The 17,692-nt window shown below is 42.3% G+C and overlaps 1 protein-coding gene across 1 annotated transcript in view; it reads right to left on the bottom strand.

Moving 5' to 3' along the window:
• Nucleotides 1-17,692, bottom strand: part of CDH13 (cadherin 13) — a 733,255-nt gene that overhangs the window by 597,229 nt on the left and 118,334 nt on the right. The window lies entirely within an intron of this gene.

Below are 17,692 nucleotides of genomic sequence, written 5' to 3'. Positions count from 1 at the left end.
CAATCCCCTTGCCCTCTTCTTGCACTCCCTTCTGCTCCAGAGTGACCATGGTCATAGCGTTCCCTCCTCATGGTCCCCCCACCCCTACCAGTGTGATGGAAGCCAATTCACATGCTCTTCATTTCTATTGACTTGGGGCATTTTTTGTTCCCCTACTATGCTTGTTTATATCCTGTACCTGAGATTTGTTTGGTCCTGAGAATCTTTAGGGAATAAGACTCCATCTAGGTGAGATCCTAGCCTAGGGGATAACCACTGTTGTGTCTGTGGCCTGGTCTGACTGTGCTGCTCAAACTCTGGACTGGAATTGGGAGAACAGCCTCTCCCTTATATGAGGGATGCTCTGGAAAGCAATAAAGTGTGGGGCACAGCCTTGTGTTGAGGGAGACCACTGCCTGCCAGTTGGGAGATCTTGGAAAGACCCCAATAGGTTACTCCTCTAGAGTATTAGTTCAGGGTTAATGTAGTCTTCCCTTCCAAAGGGCCAAATCTGTGAGTTCTTGGCATGGTTCCAGCAGAAAGAGACTATTTTTCTATATTTCTGACACTGGAGATGAGCTTTCTTATGCCCAAGCTCACCTCTTCCCTCCCAATCTTTCACTCCCCTCCCTAGGGTCACCCTCTTTCTGAGGCTGATTCTTGTGCTTGACAGCCCCAGGGCTGAATCCTCCTCAGCCTCTTTTCTTAGACCTACACTTGTCTTTTAAATAAAAACACAATTGAAGACCAAGAGGTCTTCATTTCCTGAGACAGGCACTCTAAGCATTATGTTAATTATTTCAATTATTCTTTTATTTAGGTAAAATGAGGTTTTCTAAGAGTAAAATCTGCCACCCTCAGAGAGTTAGTAACCCTCCACCACAGTCTCTAGACCCTTCCCTGCCACTTCAGTCCCAGCCCATTTATGGCTACAGACCTATCACCAGAATTTACAGGTTTATTTCTATGTACCAGCAAATTAAGGAGGGGAGGTGGTGGGAAGTCCATGTCTTATGCTTGGAAACGCTTAGATGTAGGTTTCTAGTCCCTTGTGTGCAGAAGGCATGAGCATAGTGTAAAGCCAAAGGCCTTCAATTCAACCTACAAGAACAAACTAGATGGCAAGCCACTGAGTCTGGAAGCAAACCCATTTCTTGGCAAGTTTAGATCCACAATCTTGATTGCAGCCAGGGGTGTTTCACCCAGATTTCTGACCCACAGAAACAGTGAGATGACAACAAATATCACGGCTTCAAGTCATTACTCTCTAGAGTACTGTGTCATCTGGCAGATGCCTCTTGCAGATTTTGTCTGGGCTATTGAGTACAAGGTCTGTGTCATGGCTTAATGTTTTAGTTTGTGTTCAGGTAGGACTTTCTAAGAGCTACAGGCTCTAGGAGGCAGTATCATAGAATAGCACACAGAGATAGATAACATCTAGGATCTAGTAAAATCTCTATATAAACCCCAGCCCATGTAAGACTTGGCTTTGCTTTATTTCTTCTTAGCTTTGCACATACAAGCTCTCTGACCTGGATTGTCTAACTTCCTTGCTTTTCAATTTATAAGTAAAGTGGACACACAAATCTTCATCCATTTGCTGAAGGAAGTATAGAATCTAGTGTGTAGGAGAAATGGTCAACTCAATAAATACGATTCTTTTTCTCCAACCAGAATTCTCTGGGCTTTGGTTTCAAGCAAGATGCTCAAACACTTAGTTCTTTGTAATTTCTTAAGTTAGAAGTGGAGCTTCCGCTTTCTGGGAGCCGGGAGTCTAACAGGAGGGGGTTTGGCAGGCCCCCGCCATGCCGAAGGCCTGCTTGGCCAGGCCTAGTGGGGGTGCGGGACTTGGGTAACCCCAGCACCCCTCTACCGCCTTGCTCCAGATCTCCAGGGCTTCCCCGGGCCACACGCCTGGGCAAGCCGGTGAGTTGGGTCCCTTGGTGGAGCTTGAAGGTACCCTAGGCCTTCCCCCACTATCCATGCAGCTCCTTAGGGAGGGTCTGGGTGGGGCCCTGAACTTCTGGTCTCCCAGCTTCTTGAAGGATCTCTCCTTCCTGGGAGCCGGGAGTCTAGCAGGAGGAGGTTTGGCTGGCACTGGTAATCTCTGTCCAGTCTACATTTTCAAAATCGCACAAGAAACATTAATAGTACTCTCACAAGAAACATTAATAGTACTCTCACAAGAAACATTAATAGTACTCACTATCATTGAATTATGTTTTTATGTATGCAGAATGTCCATTTTGTACTCTGCCCTTTTGCATACCCCTTCATAAGTTCATATTTCTCTTTAACTTCTTTAACTCCTATCATCAATACTCCTTTTTTACCCTTTCTAACTTAAGTACTGTTGAGTCCTAAGTCACAGACCAAAGTGGTGCCCTAGAGTTAACACCCACCCAACTATTTTAAAAGGCATAAAAAGGACACATATCTTTTCAACATTTTATGGGTGTTTTCTTTGACGGCTATAACTTTTGCTAAATACTTTCTTATACAGTGATGATCCCCCCCCCCATGTTTTTTATCTTCTCTTTGTGAACTGCTCAATATGGAATTTGGTGTGAAAGAATCCCTCAGTTTAATACTTATGTTTGAACCAAGTCATGGGTCTTGTTGGAAATGTTCTTACGCCCCCATATATCTGATAGCACCACGTGGCTTTATATCTTGTTTGCGTAGGCACACTAACATGGGAAAATACTATACATACCAATAAGTTCTTATCTAATAGAAATGGGAACACACAAATCTTGTAGTGCAATGAGACCTTACACCCTGAACATTGATATAAAGACCTGGCACAGGCCTCAGAAGAATGGGCATTCTCCATTTACCCCTTGATCTACAGAAGACATTTACAAAACATCCAAGATTGTATATAACATCACCCAGAGGCATTCCTGTACCAGGGACGACCCTACAGCTGCTCTGACATCGATCTACTCAAAAGAGACACCCCTTAACACTGAGAAGACAACAAGAACAATGACCTGCTTACTGGACAGGGCTTGCTGTATTGCCCCTTAATGGTGAGGTTTGTCTATAACATCACCTGGAAGCAATCCTCTACCACGGAAGACCCTACCACTGCTCAGACATCGTCCTGCTCAAAAGAGACTTCCCTTAACACTGAGAAGACTTAACAACAACAACCTGCTTACAGGACAGGGCTTCCTGCATTGCCCTTTCATGGTGAGGTGAAACAAGAAGGCACTCCACATCATGACTTCAATGTAGGACATGCAGATTCCAGAATCTTTAATACAGAAACATGAGACCAACAACAGAGACTGTGTGATAAGTGTGTTGGCGCTACGGACAATGTCTTGGATCGAACGATAACTTGCCTGAGGCCTAGAGCTGGTCTTATGCCAGGAAACTTCAGGGGTAGGATCTCTTTGTATTTAGGCCAAGGTTATTCCTTTCCATGCCTCTCATATTTTGGTGGGCCTATGCAAACAACAATTGCCACTCTAACACCGTTTTTACTGTGCTCCTTTGACTCTAATCCTTAAAACGCACCCACTTAAAATTTAAGGTTAACTTAAGCTAATATGCATGTACATGGAAATGTAAAAAATACTATGCCTCTAATGATTAAGGAGTTACGTAAGTTTGATGGCTTTAGATTGCCTTGTGTGCTGTTAAGAAATATTATAATGTGCTACAATCTGGGAACTTGAGGGACAAAGTAATTGCACATGGATTCTGTTTTATTTATCTTAACTTTCTTTGGTGAAAGTTCAAAGTTAAGATATCAGCAAGGGGACTTCTTCTGATAATTATGTTATGGGTGATTGTCCTTCCACTGTAACTTTACCTTATCCTCTTTCTTTGCGTCTTTTGTTCTCATAATTCAAAATAAAAAATTATTAAAAAAAAAAAAGAAGTGGAGCTTCCATGGGACCGGAGCAGTGAGCATTGTCGCAAGTTGTAAGGTATCTGCCTTACGTGAGCTAACCTAGGACGAACTGTGGTTTAATTCCCCGGTGTCCTAAATGATCTCCCAAGCCAGAAACAATTTCTGAGCATATAGCTAGGAGTAACCCCTGAGTGTCACTAGGTGTGACCCAACCTCCCCTCCGCCCCAAAAAAAGAAGTGGAGCTTCCTATCTCTTTCCACAGAGGAAAAGAAAGGCAATAGTTTTGCATTCTCAAGAATGTTCTCCAAGTTTTTTGATTATATCATTAAGGACAAGATATTAATTTGGGAAGAATACTGACTCCATAGTCAATGATCAAGATATAGCAAAGATGGAAAACATAACATGAGTTTCCTTATTTGGTAACATGGGTTTCCTTATTTGGTTAAAAACTAACACTATTGGGGCCAGAGTAATATTTCAGGGGTGAAGACACTTGCCTTGCACACAACCAACTTGGATTCAATCCCTGGTACATTGAACACTGTCAAAAATGACTCCTGTGGACCAGAGCGATAGCACAGGGGTAGGGAGTTTGCCTTACATGTGGCCGATCCAAGATGAACCTTGATTCGATCTCTGGCATCCCATATGGTCCCCAGAGCCAGGAGCAATTTCAGAGCACATAGCCAGGAGTAACTGCTGAGCATCACAGGGTCTGGCCCCCCAAAAAAACAAAAAGCAAATGACCCCTGAACTCAAACTCATGAGTGAGTCCTGAGCATACATGCTGTTGAGGGCCAAAGGTTCTCCCTCCTCCAAATAAAAAAAAAAAAAAGACTAGCACTTGCCTAACCAAAACTAACTAGCGATGGCTCCCAGCTTATTATCTGAAAAGCTTCCAGATTCATAGTTTATTTGCACATTATTGCATTTGCCAGTGCAGTCAGCTAGTCCTTTGGTCTACCCCCCACTTACTGCAGTCATGTTTATAGATTGTAATGAATCCTACTAAGTGGGACTATTTATTAAAAACAACAAAGTGAAGGGGCCAGAGAAATAGCATGGAGGTAAGGCGTTTGCCTTGCATGCAGAAGGACAGTGGTTCGCGTCCTGGCATCCCACATGGTTCCCTGAGCCTGCCAGGAGCAATTTCTGAGCATAGAGCCAGGAGTAACCCCTGAGCACTGTTGGATGTGACCCAAAAACAAACAAACAAAAACCAAAAAAAAACAAAAATAAGTGGAAATGGAGCACCAACTCTGAATTGAGAATTTGTGCAAATTGGGTTCAATATCTTCCACAAAACATGACACAATTGTGCTTTTTCCTCTTGCACTCTACATAAAACCCATCTACTCATGAAAACTAGCCTTTACTATGAGCTACTTAGTCCAGAAACTGCCTTAAAGATACTTTCCCCCACATGCACCCAACTCAAAGAAAAGTACAAAAATCACATTTACCTTGTGTGCAACCAAAATTAGATTGGTCCCCAGAAACACAGGGAGTGAACTCAAGAGTAGTCCAAGTGTGATCCAACCTCTATCCCTCATAAAAGGGGATAGATTTAACACTAACTGAATTATGAGATATTATTATGAGATATCTAACCCATTTCACCAAACTCCGAAGTTAACACTCCAATTTTCAGATGGCCTATTCTATCAGTAGAATTCCTTTCTTTTTCCAGGTGAACAAAGTGATGTCACAAAAGATTTCTCCCCACCAGCTCATACTGCTGATTAAGCAACAGAAACAAAATTGAAACCAGCTTGAGATGTAACCCAAAGCTGTGATTACTATAATGGCTACATTAGGAGACTCAGCTGACTCTCTTGTAGCTGATGACAATGAGGAGTGAGCGAGCAAAGAACATGCTGAGGAAAATCCAAACACAGGCATATTGGTCTTATTTGCTTTGCATCCCAAAGCTATATGTGGATGCAATTATCACTGCCCTTCACAAATGAAGAAACTGAGGTAATAAAAGGCTAAGTGAGGTGCTCAGAGTCACAATGGGGAGTGATTCCCGTGCTCATGGGCATCTGGCCCTATGTTTTTTCAGACACCCAGTTTAGATTTTTCGGGCCTCAGAAGAGCTGATCCCAGGTGGTCCCAATAAACCCTAGGGGGGAAAAAAGGACAGTGATGGTGGGAAGGTTAGTTCTGGGGACCAGACATAGTGTGGAAGTTAAGGGACATTCTGGTAGCCCAGATGGTTCAATCTCCAGCACCACATGGTTCCTGAACATTTCTGAATTCTACTCTAAAGGCCCCAAGAGTCCCCCAAAGTGAGTCAGGCAATCTCTGGCACCACAGAGGCTGTTCACCCCGTTGATTCTTGCATTAGACCATCACCTGGTTGAGGAAGGTCTCCTAGGAGCAAACCCACAGGCCCCTGAGCTCTGCTTGGATAAAATAATAGTGAGGTTATATTAGAAAAAAATCTATATGGGATGCCTGTGTTAGAAGTGATAGAAAAAAAAACATTATTTTGATCAACCTAGTCTAAGAAAACCCAGTGATAATGGCCACCTTGAGGTGTTTATTCTTGGCAGGATTATTTCTAAGGGAGACACAAGGCCAATATTTTTATCTTTCCCAATAAATTCTGAACTTCGATCCAAAGCTGCCACGTTGATGAAAATCAAGGACTTATATCTACAATAAGAGAGGTGTGAATAGATAGCTGATCTCCATGCCAGATCACACCTTTTCTGACCACTTGACTTAATTACACCTCAATTGGCAGTCAGCTGATGCTTTTTAAGAAAAAAAAATTTTCGCAAATAGGATTCAATACCTCATTAAGAAGATCATCCACGGGCCCAGCGAGATAGCACAGCGGTGCTTGCCTTGCAAGCAGCCGATCCAGGACCAAAGATGGTTGGTTCGAATCCCGGTGTCCCATATGGTCCCCCGTGCCTGCCAGGAGCTATTTCTGAGCAGACAACCAGGAGTAACCCCTGAGAAATGCCGGGTGTGGCCCAAAAACCAAAAAAAAAAAAGAAGAAGATCATCCACTATGACCAAGTAGGTTTCATCCCAGGAATGTAAGGATGGTTTAACATCCATAATCTATCAACATAATACACAACATCAACAACTAGAAAAATAAAAATCACATGATCATATCAATAGATGCAATAGATGCAGAGAAAGCATTTGATAAGGTCCAACACCCATTCTTGATCAAAACTCTCAGCAAGATGGGAATGAAAGGAACCTTTCTGAATATAGTTAAAGCCATATACGACAAGCCAGTGGCAAATATTATCCTCAATAGAGAAAAACTAAAAGCTTTCCCTCTAAATTCTGGCACTAGACAAGACGGTCCTCTCTCACCACTCCTATTCAACACCAGAAGTACATGCTATAGCGATTATGCAAGAAAAAGATATCAAGGGATTCCAGATAGGAAAGGAAGAAGTCAAGCTCTTGCTGTTTGCAGATGACATGATACACTACTTAGAAAACCCTAAAGACTCTACCAAAAAGTTTCTAGAAACAATAGACTCATAGCAAGGTGGCAGCCTACAAAATTAACACACAAAAATCAATGGCCTTTCTATACACCAATAGTAATAAGGATGAAATGGACATTAAGAAAACAACCCCATTCACATTAGTGCCATACAAACTCAAATATCTTGGAATCAACTTGCCTAAAAATGTGAAGGACCTATACAAAGAAAACTATAAAACTCTGCTCCAAAAAATAAGAGAGGACACGCGGAAATGGAAACACATACCCTGCTCATGGATTGGCAGGATTAACATCATTAAAATGGCAATACTCCCCAAAGCATTGTACAGATTTAATGTGATCCCTCTAAAGATACCCATGACATTCTACAGAGAAGTGGGGTAGGCACTTTTGAAATTCGTTTGGAACAATAAACACCCTAGAATAGCTAGAGCAATCATTGGGAAAAAGAATATGGGAGGAATTACTTTTCTCAACTTTAAACTTTACTACAAAGTGATAGATATTAAAATAGCATGGTATTGGAATAAAGACAGGCCCTCAGATCAGTGGAATAGGCTTGAATACTCTGAGAATGTTCCCCAGACATACAATCACATAATTTTTGATAAAGGAGCAAGAAATCCTAAATGGAGCAAAGAAAGCCTCTTCAACAAGTGGTATTGGCAGAACTGGCTAGCCACTTGCAAAAAATTGAATTTAGACCCCCAGCTAACATCATGTACAAAGGTAAAATCCAAATGGATTAAAGATCTCGATACCAGACCCCAAACCATAAGATATATAGAACAATACATACGCAAAACACTCTAGGACATTGAGACTACAGGCATCTTCAAGGAGGAAACTGCACTCGCCAAACAAGTGAAAGCAGAGATTAACACATGGGAATATATTAAACTGAGAAGCTTCTGCTCCTCAAAGAAAATAGTGCCCAGAATACAAGAGCCACCCACTGAGTGGGAGAAACTATTCACCCAAAACCTATCAGATAAGGGGCTAATCTCCAAAATATACAAGGCACTTACAAAACTTTACAAGAAAAAAAAAATCTACTCCCACAAAAAATGGGGAGAAAAAATGGACAGACACTTTGACAAAGAAGAAATACAAATGGCCAAAAGACACATGAAAAAATGTTCCACATCACTAATCATCAGGAAGATGAAAATCAAAACAACTATGAGGTACCACCTCACACACCAGAGATTGGCACACATCACAAAGAATGAGAACAAGCAGTGCTGGCAGGGATGTGGAGAGAAAGGAACTCTTATCCACTGCTGGTGGGAATGCCATGGAAAGCGATATGGAGATTCCTCCAAAAACTGGAAATTGAGCTCCCATTCGATCCAGCCATACCACTCCTAGGAATATACCCTTGGAACACAAAAATACAATACAAAAACCCCTTCCTTACACCTATATTCATTGCAGCACTATTTACCATAGCAAGACTCTGGAAATAATCAAGATACCCTTCAACGATGAATGGATAAAGAAACTGTGGTACATATACACAATGGAATATTATGCAGCTGTCAGGAGAGATGAAGTCATGAAATTTTTCTGTACATGGATGTATGGAATCTCTTATGCTGAGTGAAATAAGTCATAGAGAGAGAAAAAACACAGAATGGTCTCATTCATCTATGGGTTTTAAGAAAAATGAAAGACATTCTTGCAATAATAATTTTCAGACACAAAAGAGAGAAGGGCTGGAAGTTACAGCTCACCTCATGAAGCTCACCACAAACAGGGATGAATTTAATTAGAGAAATAACTACATTTCTAACTATCCTAATAATGAGAATGTATGAATGAAATAGAAAGCCTGTCTAGAGTACAGGCGGGGGTTGGTTGGGGAGCAGGGAGACTTGGGACATTGGCGATGGGAATGTTGCACTGGTGATGGGTAGTGTTCTTTACATGACTGAAACCCAAAGAACACAATCATGTATGTAATTAAGGTGTTTAAATAAAAATATATTTAAAAAAAATTTCACCATTGAGTAATTAGGTGAGAAGAAAACAACAGACCTGGATGAATAAAGGAAAAGAAAAGCAATGGAACACAGGCAACAAAAGATTTTTCACCTAGCTTCAGTGAAAGTACTTTAGGAGGATATACATAGAGACAACTATACAAAATGACAGGAAAACACAGAATGTACTGCACACCAGTAGCACTGAAGGAAACACAAAGCTGTGGTATGATACTACTAAGGGAAACTCCCAGATATACCTCCACAATGTTATTAGGTAAAATCCAACTATTGCTCCCTTATGCAGAACTATTTATGTCAAGGGATTCCGGAGTGAGGTGGAATATCTACAAGAACAGAGTATGTTGGGGGGAAGGGGTGCCTACAAGAAACTAAAATGGCAGATTTCCAGACTCTTCTCCATGCTACTGACCACAACATCAACCCAGGCAAGGACAGGCAGACCAGAAAAGGGGAAACAGGAACTTTAATGTGTCAGCTCTCACAGTCAAGGAAACCGCATGAAAGTAAGAGAGACATTGATTTCAATTGCCACAAGAGGATTCAGACAGCCTAACAGTAAGTGCTTCTGCTGGCTCACCCCATCTCTGTTTTCTTTGCCTCCCTCAGCCTCTACAGCCTTTATTTGGGGATCAAGTTGAGCTGATTCTGAGTGTGAGAGCGTTTCACCAGAATGCCATAACCTGTTCATATTCCAGTACCCTCCTTTCTACACCATAAAACACAATCAAACAAACAAACAAACAAACAAAAAACAAAAAAACTCACAAATTCATTAAGGCTCTCATCCTTCCTTTACATTTACTTTTCTGTTTCCCAGCTCTTGGAAGATTCCAGTATTTTTGGCTCATTATAATGGTCTTGAATTTATATTGGCTCAATCCACAGCACATAGATGAGAGGGGTCTGTGAGTGCCATTAAGAGTTTTTCCGAGGATTTTCAGCCGGCACGGGCTGGCTCCTGGCAGACCTCCGTATGTGCCAGGGCCCACTTGGCCCGGCCTAGGGTAGGGGGGCCCGGACCTGGGTCACCCGACCCCCCTCTCCCCCTTTCCTCTGGATCTCCAGGTGGGTTTCTGGGAGGACCTGATGGGGCACCCTGGGTTTTCCCCACTCCCAGGCCAGCTGCAGAGATTGGCCTGGGGTGGGTCTTGAGCTCTGGTCCTTGGGGCCTGGGAGGGCCTTCCTCCCTTCCTGGGGCAGGATTTTCAGCCGGCACGGGCTGGCTCCTGGCAGACCTCCGTATGTGCCAGGGCCCACTTGGCCCGGCCTAGGGTAGGGGGGCCCGGACCTGGGTCACCCGACCCCCCTCTCCCCCTTTCCTCCGGATCTCCAGGTGGGTTTCTGGGAGGACCTGATGGGGCACCCTGGGTTTTCCCCACTCCCAGGCCAGCTGCAGAGATTGGCCTAGGGTGGGTCTTGAGCTCTGGTCCTTGGGGCCTGGGCGGGCCTTCCTCCCTTCCTGGGGCAGGATTTTCAGCCGGCACGGGCTGGCTCCTGGCAGACCTCCGTATGTATTCCTCCCTAGGCATCCAAAAACTACAGAGGCACAGCTGGGCTCAGGGCACTCCGCATGCCAGGATTTCTGTGTCTTTGCCTGGTATGTTGGGGGCTCTGGGCAGGACAGCTAGCCACAGGCCCCCTGGGCTGACCACCTAGTCCAGGGGACCAAGGTCCCCCCAAACCTGGTGGGTCTTTAAGGCCACGCCTGGTTAATCGGGCCCTGGGGGGAGGGGGGGAGAAATTCCTCCCTAGGCATCCAAAAACTACAGAGGCACAGCTGGGCTCAGAGCACTCCGCATGCCGGGATTTCTGGGTCTTTGCCTGGTATGTTGGGGGCTCTTGGCAGGACAGCTGGCCACAGGCCCCCTGGGCTGACCACCTAGTCCAGGGGACCAAGGTCCCCCCAAACCTGGTGGGTCTTTAAGGCCACGCCTGGTTAATCGGGCCCTGGGGGGAGGGGAGGAGAAATTCCTCCCTAGTCATCCAAAAACTACAGAACCGCGCGGGGGTGTGAGCCCCCACGCATACTTCATGTACTTCATGTATTCAGAATATTCCTTATTCTTATGTTATGTTTTGCATATACAGAATGTTTATTTTGTATTCTGCCCTTTCCCACACCCATACAAAGCTCTTTTTTACTCCTTAACTCTCTAACCCCCTCTCAAACATCACTAACCTACATTACTCTTTTTAACTTCAGTAGTGTACAATCCTAATCACAGTCCAAAGATGTGCATTGCGTGTGACAACCCCAAATTGTTTCAAGATACATAAAATGGACACGTTTTTCTTTAGAATATTTTGTGGTTTTTTTTGGACAGCTATAATTCTTACTAAATTTTTTCTTATACAGTGATGATTCTAACCACTTTTTATCTTCTCTTTTTGAGCTGTTTAACAAGGAATTTTGGTGGAAGAGTCCCCCAGTTTAATGCTTATGATTGAACCATGTCATGGGAATCATTGTAATTGTTCTTATGGCCCCCATATGCGCCAATAACACCACGTGGCATTGCTTCTTATTTGCATAGGCACATTAAAATGGGAAAATACTATACATACAAATAAGATCCTATTTAATAGAGATTGGAACACACAAATCTTGTAGTGCAGAGGGACCTTACACCCTGAACATTGACATAACGACCTGGCACAGACCTCAGAAGAAACGGCATAATCCATTCTCCCCTGAACCAGGGAAGCCATCCATGAAACATCCAGGCTGGTTTATAACATCACCTGGAAGCAATCCTCTACCACGGAAGACCTACACTGCTCAGACTTTGACCTGCTCAAAAGAGACTTCCCTTGACACTGAGAAGACTTAACAACGACAATGACCTGCTGACAGGACAGGGCTCCCTGCATTGTCCTTTGATTGTGAGGTGAAAGGAGAGGATGCTCCACATCCTGACTTCAATGTGAGATATGCAGATTCCAGGATCTTTAATACAGAAACATGATACCAACAACAGAGACTGTGTGAAAAATAAAAGTGTGTTGGCACTACAGACAATGTATTGGATTGGACGATCTAGCTTGCCTGAAGCCTAGACTTGGTCTTATGCCAGGAAACTTTAGGGGTCGGGTCTCTTTGTACTTAGGCCAGGGTTATTTCTTTCCATGTCCCTCTTATTTTGGTGGGCCTATGCAAACAACAATTGCCACTCTAGCGCCATTTTTACTGTGCTCCTTTGACTCTAATCTTTAAAAAGAACTCACTTAAAATTTGAGGTTAACGTAAGCTAATATGCATGTATATGGAAATGTAAGAAAATACTATGCCTGTAATGTTTAAGGAGTTACGTAAGTTTTATGGCTTTAGATTGCTTTGTGTACTGTTAAGAAATATTATAATGTGTTACAATCTGGGGACTTGAGGGACAAAGTAATTGTACATGGATTCTGTCTTATTTATCTTAATGTTCTTTGGCTGAAATTTCAAAGTTAAGATATCAGCAAGGGGACTTCTGAGAATTATGTTATGGGTGATTGTCCTTCCACTGTAACTTTACCTTGTCCTCTTTCTTTGTACCTTTGTTTTCATAATTAAAAATAAAAATAGAAAAAAAAAAGAAAAATGGAGATACAGAAAAAAAAATAAATAAAATCTTTCATAAACTCTCAAAAAAAAAAAAAAGAGTTTTTCCTTTGAAATCAGGCATACCAGATTCCAAGCTTAGCTCTTTGCTTTCAATGTAGGACAAATCACTCCTATAAGTCTCAGTTTCATCATCTGTAAGAGATGCTGAAGATGGTGATGGTGATAATGATGGTTGGTGAAATGTATTAAAGCATCTAGCTCAATGCCTGTCACTATAATGCTCAAGAGTTTAGTGAGCTGATATTAGCTGGGATCTTCCTGGGCTTTGTCTGTTTATACTTCTGATACTCAGGCTGCCTCCAGGCTTAGATGCCAAGCCCTGAAATCCCCACATTGTCTTCTCTTTCATTTGTCTTGCTTAAAGAACTCCTGCATCATCTGCAGAGCTGGTAGACACTGGTATAACCTGTAGAAACTATTCCTCTGACAGGTTCACTGCTACCCCATCCATCATTGATCCTTCTGTCATTTTATTCCACACTGTTTCCAATGCACTTCTTTTTTTCCCCAGTAACCAACATTGGGGTGTTGTACAGTTAGGTAGTTTGCCACTTTCACTTTGAATATGGGAGTTTCCTACTAATAGAGTCAGACACATTTCAGGGTAGAGTTTCTCCCAGGTTGGCTGATTTGGAGCTATCAGTGAGAGGTTAAATTGCCTGCAAATCCCCTTTCCTCAGCCCTCTTGGTGGTCATTGCCTGACACACCATAATCATCCATAAAGTATGGGTTGCATCCCCACTGCCAAATGCATAAAAAAAAAAAAGCCTGGAATCCATGCCCTTACCAGTTCTCACTCCCTATGGTTCTTACTCAAGGACCAAATAGATTCAGAGTTGCTCAAGTTCCCTCATTCCTGGTGAGTTTACCCATTCCATTACCATTTTCCCTGGGGAACTGGACCAAAATAACTTCCATGATACTTTGCTTGATCACAGACCCTTACCCTCCTCTTGACCCATCTTATACCTAATTTCTCAATTACTATGAAGCTTCATAATGAGTTGCTTGCACATCTTCTCCTCAATTATGCTTCTGAGGAACCAAAGTGAGGACAGTCTTTATGAACATTGGGTCAAAGAGATAGTATAGGGGTTAGGGCACAGGCCTCACAAGCAATTGATCCTGATTTGATACCCTGAGTCCCTTGGTCCAACAAACATATCTGAATGCATGCTTGAGAGCCCCCTAGCCCCCACAAATGTTCTAAAGAACTGATTTCAAAATCATAATGTGATATCATCTATGTGATTTAGTTATATAACTTAGATGAAGTATATATTCTTTGAGCCTAGGTTTCCTTATTAGCGGTTCTAGGAGAGAGAGATTGGTTCTAATAAGAGCCTGAATAGGGGAACTGGAGTAATGGCGCAGGCGATAGGGCATTTTGCCTTGCAGTCGCTAATTTAGGACAGACTGCGATTCTATCCCCCGGCATCCCATATGGTCCCCCAGGCCAGGAGCTATTTCTGGGTGCATAGCCAGGAGTAACCCCTGAGCATCACCATTGTGGCCCAAAAAGCAAAAAAATAAAATAAAATAAAAAATAAATAAAAGAAGCCCAAGTAGGGCTTCTGGGGAAATAAAAGCAGAATAAACTGAGGGACTTAAGGGACTTGGTGCAGATTCTGAGTGAAGCTCATGTCATCTCTTCTATGTGTTGTTGTTGATAGTAAAGGAGCATCTTGTCTGACTGCAGGTTGGCACTTCCTTTAGAATCATTACAATAAACCCTGGCAGGCCTGGTCATGCCCTGAGCAATATCTGAGCTTGCTCTGCCCTGTGGAAAGACTTTGGGCTTCTTGGCCACCCTTCCTGGGAATATGCCTCCATTCCTTTTTCCCCATTGCAGAGGTCAAGAATTTCTGGAAGGGCTCTGGTTCCATTTGAGCAACTCTGATCTAGACACACACACACACACACACACACACACACACACACACACACACACACACACACATCCTTGCTTGTGAACCCTTGTGTCCACCCAACCCTACACAGACGGACCAGGCTCAATAGAGAGCAGTAAATAAGGAGGATCCAATTGAAAGTATAAGGCCATGCTTGAGTTCATTGCCCACTCCAGTCACTTGCATATCATCTTCAAGATGGAAATATCAACTGATGGCTCAAAGGAAACCATCATTCATGGCAGGCTGGAGATAGCATGGATGGTCATAGTTCTTCACAGAAGTCAGCAGGCAGTGTCCTCCAAGCACTTAGCAACTACTCATCCCACTGGATCCAAGAGCATCCACTTTAGATACCTTCTTTCATAAAGAATTCTTTTTTTTTTTTTTTGGGGGCCCGGAGAGATAGCACAGCGGTGTTTGCCTTGCAAGCAGCCGATCGTGGTTGGTTCGAATCCTGGTGTCTCATATGGTCCCCCGTGCCTGCCAGGAGCTATTTCTGAGCAGACAGCCAGGAATAACCCCTGAGCAATGCCGGGTGTGGCCCAAAAACCAAAAAAAAAAAGAATTCTTTTTTTTTTTTTTTTTTTTTTTTGTGTGTGGCTTTTGGGTCACACCCGGCAGTGCTCAGGGGTTACTCCTGGCTGTCTGCTCAGAAATAGCTCCTGGCAGGCATGGGGGACCATATGGGACGCCAGGATTTGAACCAATGACCTTCTGCATGAAAGGCAAATGCCTTACCTCCATGCTATCTCTCCGGCCCCTCATATAGAATTCTAAAGATGGACAGATTTTAGATAGAAAAGTAACCAATGTATCCCATACTTTGTATGTAATTTTTACACTTAATAGATTTCAATTGATTCTATTTTATCACTGCAAATTTTGGGAAAATATTTTCACCACACTAGTTAAGCACAAAGGCATAGCCAAATGCTATGAGGCTGACTTTTGACTCTTTTTAAATTTGGGTATTAAAATTACACTTGTAATATATTGTAAAACAACGTGAAAAGGTTTATGAAGCAGAGTAAAACAAATTTCAACACGACAGCTTAATTGTTTAGATATAAAAGCATTGGGAATTTTGAAAGCAAAGGCACCACAATAAGGAAATGCTTATCAAAAATAAACACATCTAACTGAGAAACACTACGCAGTCATTGAAAAATGACTGAATAATTAGGAAGTGGTAGTCTGCTTATGGAATGTCAATATAGCTCAAAGAATAGTTCTGATGAATGGAATAACAGAGTACACTTATGGTAATTTTAAGCATGTTTAGAACCATGCTTTGTGATGACCCCAACAATACAGGAAAAATTACTTGAAATGTATGTATAGAGAAAAAAAGACAGAATTAAATAATATAAAATAATATAATAAAAAATACAATAAGGTATTTAAAATGGGCCTAGCTGGCTGTACCTTCAATTGGCTTTCTTCCTTTTCCTTTTAATGTTCCAAATTTTCTCTAATTTAGTAGAATTACCTTTATAATAAATAGTGCTTTGGATTGAGTGGTCAAGAACAGCACAACATGCATGCAAACACACATACACAACTATGAAATAGTAAGGCAGAGCATAAGAGAGCACTGTTATTCTAATATTCTTCTCATTTAATGGTTTCCCAATTTGTTTTCTACTAAGGCTAAATCACAGCCATGTTCCATGGCAGGGAGTCATCCAACCTAACTAGAAAATCAGAGTCAAATGAGGCCTCACCTAAGCCACAGTGAGACTTTGGCTGTCAGTTCAGTCCTGGCTGGCAACATTTGAGAACAGCAGCTGGGCACTAAGGTTTGCAGTTCAGGAGCAAAAGAATTCAGAATCCTATGCTCAAAGTCCAGTTCTGTCAAGGTGGCCCATGCAGTTTGCATTGAATATTTGTGGATGTGCCTAAGCTCACTTTTGAACTTAAAGTTTCTTTCTTGTCTTGTGCTACTACATCCCTTAAGTCCATTACAGCTAATGGAACTTTACTTTTGAACTGCAGTGTGTTCAGCTTAAGTATGGTTTTGCAGATGCGTTAGAAAAACCAGGTTAGGGAAGTCCCATTGATCCACCACTTGGTGGAACTTGTCTTTGCAAGAACCATTTGCAAGCAAGCATAAAGAGAAAACTAGTGCATCACAGAACAAGTCTGTTTCTTTTCTCCTTCACCCCAAAAACAGCACCTGCTATCACTAGAAAAAGGAGCATTTATCCTGAGCATCTTTGCTCACCTCTATCCTGCTGAGACACCATGAGACGCCTAAGTAATGAGATACCCCTTCTTCAACTGAAGATTCATAAGGACACATGTATCTTCCCTTACCCTCCCTTCTTCCCTGATGCAGAGGACATCATGCCTTTCTAATTCTACATTCCCCAACAGAGGACACAGTATACAAAATCTGCCATCTGGCTCCTTCCTTTTCCTGATGAAGCCATTTACATTTTCTTAGTATAATTAGTATTGCACAGTAACTTGTCAATATTCTTCTGCCATGGTGCCAAGTAACAGTTAAAGTATACCTGCAACTTTTATGATTCATTTGTTACAGCATGGTTTCAAGCACTGGTGAGGGCTAATTACTAGGGAGATTATTACATGTGTTGGGTTAATTAAATATGATAAAGCCATTTGCCTGTGACATGACAGGTCTGTTTCCATCTAAATGATCTAAAATGGCCAGACATGTTGAAGGCAACATGGTGACCCCATAGAAGAATAGAACAAGCCAAAATAGAATCCTGTTAATGATGTTCCTGAATTTGATGTTCTATCTTGATTTCACTAGCACCTTTTTAATCAGAGAAATGTCATTATAAGAATCACTCTT

This window comes from Suncus etruscus, chromosome 14 (genome assembly GCF_024139225.1).
Source record: "Suncus etruscus isolate mSunEtr1 chromosome 14, mSunEtr1.pri.cur, whole genome shotgun sequence".
Lineage (NCBI taxonomy): Eukaryota > Metazoa > Chordata > Mammalia > Eulipotyphla > Soricidae > Suncus > Suncus etruscus.
The sequence above is the reverse complement of the archived record's forward strand: the minus strand, read 5'-3'. Positions and strand labels throughout refer to the sequence as shown.